Here is a 6,000-nt window from a genome sequence, read left to right as displayed (position 1 = left end):
CTGCAGGGCTTTGTTGTTCACTAATGAGATGCTTCTGCCTCTGTACCCTGGACTTTTAAAAATGGAGGAGTGGTAAGATCTTTTAAAAATTATTTCCTTTAGTTTTTGAAATTATACTCTTCCCCCTTCCCTTGCTCCAAACATTCTCATAAACTACCCTTGTTCTTTTTCAAATTCATGGCCTCTTTTTCATTAATTGTTATTTAGGAGTATATAATATACCTAAACATAAGTACAACCTAGTGGGATCCTTTTATAGGATTGATTAATTCCCACAACAGTGCTGGACATATGGCAAATACATTCATATATTTATTCTTACTAATGTGACAGTTATCTATTGAGTATTATCTCTAGGCTGGATCCATGTGCTGGGTATAAAAGGTTGGTTGATATGGTGTCAGAACCCCCAGTCAGCACCTCAAACCACGTGAATGGTCCAGTGTTCTCTAGCCACAGGTGAGGATACATTGTCTGTCCACCTTCTCCCAAGGGGTTTCCCTGGTACTCATGCATAGATAACCTAAATGAGCCAAGGGTGCTACCAACCTGAGGGTGATTCTTGACCAGTGGGAACAGCAGCCGAGGGAGAGTACTACTCTTTGTTATTAGGAAAAAGGAGTTGAAATTCTCCCTTTTTCCTAAATTCCAGCAGGCATGAGTCCCCAGGATCCTAGCAGTGATGATTTGTCAAGACAAAATCTGCATGCTGCCTCTTCCCCATGCTCTGTTGTCTCTGCCCAAATTCCCACTCATTCCTACTTCTTGACCTCTTCCCCAAATTCAATACTTCCATGTTTCAGGCTCTGCTAGTTAGGCAAAAGTAAGGCTTTGAAACTACTGGAAGACACAAGCTAGAAGCCCAGGACTGCACAGCTAGAGCTGGCATCTGAGAGCTGGGTCTCCTGAGGGGTCTGGGAAAGTCTTAATCCAACTGGTCAATAGTGTGGTCCCATGAGCATGCTCTGTGAGGCACTAGGTTGGCCCCACATGAGTCACCATTCCTTATCCTCCAGCCACAGTGGATGCCCGGAGGCTAGCAGGTGGGCGTTCTTCTGTCATTGGGTCTGATTACAGACTTCAAGGACCAAGAGTTCTCTGTGAGGCCTTGCTGTACTCAGTACCACTTCTGCTCCGTGTTCTTGCCTCCTCTGGACTAAAAGGTGCTGCTGGAAGGCAGTGGAGGGTTTGACTTCTACCATGTTTGGATTCATGCAGTCCATTTTATACAAATGAAGGCATGGCCATGTGTGTCCAGGACTGTGCTACAAATGGCAAACGTTTGTGTAAATTGTCTTGGAGGGTGTTAAGGAACTGTTGAGAATCCACACCAGTTTATCTTCTCCAGAAAGGATATACCCACTCTTCCTTGACTGAAGAGCCTACACCCAGGAAACCAAGGCCTCCAGAGCCTGTATGACTTACACCTACATGGCTGAAATACTCTGTTACTCTTCCGACAGATGTAAAAACTGGGGGCCGTTAGGGGATGTGTCTGTGAACACACAGCAAGTTGTTACAAAAGAGGGACATGGACACATGGCCTGAGCTTCCTGTCTGCCCTGCAAAGACAAATGTAAGGCTACGAGACTGGCCGACATAGCTGTTTCCAGGCACGTCTCCCCTTTGCCTCTTTTGCTATCAGCTAGAAAGAGGGGCTCAGGAAGTGTGCACATTCTACCCCCCTCTCCCCAGACCTGTAGAGAAGCAGGCTTTATGCTGTTCTCTCATGTGTTCATCAGTTTTTCACCACCATGACAAGATGCCTGGAAGAAATCAACTTACAATGAAAAATAGTTTCTTTCAATGCATGGTCTCAGAGCTAGTCTCTTGGACTCACTGGGCTTGTGGTGATTCTGTATATGTGACAGAGGAGGACTATCCCTTTCAAGACAACCAGCGGAGAGAGAGAGGGAAAAAACAGAATTTTTCAATATCTCCTTCACGGGCACATTCTCAATGACCTAACTAGGCTCTTCCTCTCCAGAAGTTCTGCTGCCTTCTAATCGTACCATGACCCAGTGATAAAGCCTTAAACACACAGGCCTTGGGGGGCATTGAGAACCCATACTATGTACCCTCTCAGTTCCCTGATGCTATCTAACATCCACAGGCAGAGAGACTCATTTAAGTCAGCAGCACCAGGGTCCAGGGGCAGCAGGAACAACTAGCACAGATGGTTGTTTAATTGTTTTAGAAGATTTTAAACTGTGGTAACATTTATACAATTAAGCTTACCATCCCAGCCATTTTGAATCTCATCGTCCAGTGGTGTCAAATGCCTCACCACCATCTGTCTCTAGCATGCTCCTCATCTTTGCAGAGCCCAAGCCGTCACATCAAACTTTAACTCCCCATTCCCTTACCCCCGCCCCTGGGAACTGCTGTCTGTGTACATTGACCACCCCAGGTATCTGGGTACTTGGAACAGAGCTTGCCTTTCTCTCGATGCTTTTTTCACTTAGCTCAATGCCTTTCAGGTGTAACTATGCTGCAACAGGCACCAGACTGTTCTTCCTTTCCTCTGCTAGATGATATTCCAGTGTGGTATACTAAGTCACCCATAGATCGGTACCTGGTGGTTTTATTTTGGAGCTGTTGTGGGTTGTGCAGCTGTGAATGCAGTTGTGCAAATGTCTCTTTAAGGTTCAGTTCCTCTGGACTTGTGCCTCATAGCGGGATTGCGGATCCTACTCTGTTTTTGAGGACCATGGTCCTGTTTTCCGTCATGGCCGTGTCATTTTAAGCAGATACGAGAAGGCCACTTTCCCATGCCTGAACTGAAAAAGTAAAGACTGAACAGATGTATGCCAGCAAAGGAGAAAAGAGGACTGAGGGAGAGCACAAATAATGCCTGGGCCTGGCGAGTCCCGGGGAGGGGACATAAGGGGTGGAATACAGGGAATGGGGAGAAAGGCCTGGCTTGACGGGGGTGGGAGTGGAAGGAGCTGCTGTGTGAAGGAAATAGCCCACATTTCTTTAAGGGTGAAGGTGACCAAGGGCCTGAGGGGAGAGTGGGACAGGGGCACTCTGTAAGGCTCTTTCTGTAACCTGCTGGGAGGTTTCACTCTTGGGGAAGCAACCACAGCAGGTTGACATGCTGGCTAGGCAGCCTGAGCTCTCAGTGCGAGCTAGTGGACACTTGTCCAGTCTTACTGGTTGTCGGGGCTGGCCCATATCTTACCCAGTCAATCTGTTTGCCTTTGTCTGAGGCCTCTGAGGCCAGTCAGATTTTGACATCAATGCTGTGACCTTGGGCCACAGAAGGAAATGGTGTGGGCACTCCACCTTCCTCACATCAGTCCTGGTCTCCTGGTTAAGCTAGGACTGGGTGCTGGGTTTGGTGTGCCAATGTGTGACATTTTCTCTAAGTCTATCTCTCACAGTTTGCATAGTCTCACTCAGCTCCCAGACCTCGCAGACTGATCCAGCAACATGGAGACCTCCGAAGGCTCAGAAAGCCTCCTTTATCTTCCTATGTAGTGTTATTCTCTGGGGTCTAGACCAGGTCCTCTGAAGATCCTGAATGAAGGGACAGTAGAGAATGTCAGAGCCAGAGGGGACGTTAGGAGTTTCCTGTTCATGTCTCACTCTACAGATGGGGAAACTGAGGTTCAGAGCCTTTGTGGGAGCCATCTACATGATTCTCCGGGTCATTCTCACCCCTAGCTCCTTCAGAAGTAGTTGACCTCACGGAGAAGGGAAATCTGTAGAGACAGGCACACTGGACTCTGTGTGACCTTCTCAGGGCACCCTTTGGAAAAGCTGGCTGCTCTTTCCAGCAGCATTCAGAGAAGCATTTCTGCCTGCCAAAGAGGCAAAGAAAGGGCGAGGGACTTGGCGGGGAACCAAGCTCCCTGCCCAGCCAGCACGAGTCATACAATTGGAGTTTCTTTGGAGGTCAGAGGGGAATTGGGAGGAAGGGTAAGCAGAATGCAGAACAGGTGTGCGGGGCGAGAGAGAGCGCCAGAGTACACACATCTGTCCACGGTGCTAACACCAGGCTATGGGTGAGCTGGGTGGGTGTGGAGGGCTCACTTCTGACAGCCACACTCTGTGTCATGTGGTCACCTCCCATCAGTTTCCCTTTCTCCCCTCCCCCAACTCTCTTGCTCTTTTCCAAGCTGAACCTCCAGGGCACACTGACTTGGCACTGTTGCCAGTGGCTTTTCTGACGAGAGCCCTGAAGAAGTGCCTTGCTCCCTTTCCTTGGGCCTCTGCTTCCCTCTTTGCCGACAGGAGATACTTCAGGCATTCTGTGATAGTAATAACTGAAAGCCGTCTGCCTTTCCACCATCTCTCCATGAGGCTTGGGGAAGCTGATCTTAGATTTTTGTGAGGGGTGAGTGGGTGGGATGAGGGGTTTATTTTAAGAAGAACTATGCAAAATGGTAAGTACCAAGTTAATACAAAAGTTAATATTTATACAGAATGTGAAATCCTAACAAGTCATACATTTCAACGTGCTAACAACACAGTTGTAAGATCCCAGCAAAACCTACAACGCAGTTTATAAATTATGATGGCTCACTGGCTGCCACTCATCCGCAATACTTTCATCCTACCAGCTTTGGCTGTGCGCTCTTTGATGTCTTCATAGGATGCTAATTACGTGCCATCATTTGCTACAGAGAGAATTAAAAGATAACTCCATCTTTCTGGAATGCACGGTGAGCTTCTTGGTAGCACGGAAATGTGCTTCTCCCAGCTCCCCTGTTTGGCATTGGTAATGCCATGGCTGCACCATCTTGTATTTCACTTCGGTGTTCAATCTCCTAGGCAGACAGGGTCTCTCTTCCTTGGCCTGGCTCATAGTCCAGCCCCAAGCAGCTGCCTTGGCTTAGTCATACATGGGAATAACCTGGTGTTCACCTCTGCCTGCCTCTGCTTCTAGGGTAAAGGACAGAGTAGCCGTGTGGCCTGGGTTATGGTGGCCTCTGACTAGGCTTGGCACGGTTCTGTATGTGGAGTCTCAGTAGGTGAGCTCAACCATGGTAGTGGGGTTAGGCTCCTGCAGTGGTGTAGTGTTTGACTTCAGCCACGGCAGTGCACCATCCCAACTGGATTGCCGGGGCCTTCTGACCATACTCCAAGCAGAACACTTAACAACACAAAGGGGCCTGTGTTGAGTGTAAGGCCATGGGATATGGGCTGTGGAGGTCTCAGAGGCCCTTCTTATCCCTGACTAATGTTTCCCGGAATGCCCCTGCTATGTCTCTGGTGGAGAGGGTCCTATGATATGTCTTTCAGTCTGAACTGCTATGATGGGACACCATTGCCCAGGCATCTTACAGACAGCAAGGATTTACTTTTTCTGGAACCCTCGGATCAGGGCACCAACACCACAGCTTCTGGTGAGGGTTCTTTTCTGGGTCGCACACATATGACTTCCTGCTGTGTTCTCATGTGATAGTCAGAGAGCTAGGGAACTCTCTGGTTCTACTCATTCATAACACCCCCTACCCTTGTGACCCAACTACCTCCTCCAGGCCCATATCATATGGAGGATTGAATGTCCCTCCAACATTTCACTGCCAACTTGATGGGAGCGAAAATCGCCATGGAATCACAGCTCCAAGTACATCGAGGAGGGTGTTCACAAGCAGGTTTCATGGAGTGTGGAAGACCCACTCTGATTGTAGGTGGTACCACACTGGGGGGCAGGGTCCTACACTGAATTAAAAGGGGGAAACAAGCTGAGGGCCAGCACTCCTCCCTCTCTGCTCCCTGACTATGGACACAGTGTGACCAGCGCCTCCTGCTCCTTTACTATTCCTTCTCCTTCATCATGAGCCACACTCAACCCATTTTCAGGGGTATTCCATCAGGCGTTTTGTCATAGCAATAGAAAGGTAACAAATACATGTGTCAATATTAAGCTCTCTCTCTCTCTCTCTCTCTCTCTCCCTCCCTCCCTCCCTCTCTCTCTCTCTCTCTCCCTCTCTCTCTCCCTCTCTCTCTCTCTCTCTCTCTCTCTCTCTCCCTCTCTCTCTCTCTCTC

This window comes from Microtus oregoni, unplaced genomic scaffold, assembly GCF_018167655.1.
Source record: "Microtus oregoni isolate MIOR12 unplaced genomic scaffold, Mior012 000047F_ref0000412, whole genome shotgun sequence".
Taxonomy (NCBI): domain Eukaryota; kingdom Metazoa; phylum Chordata; class Mammalia; order Rodentia; family Cricetidae; genus Microtus; species Microtus oregoni.
The sequence above is the reverse complement of the archived record's forward strand: the minus strand, read 5'-3'. Positions refer to the sequence as shown.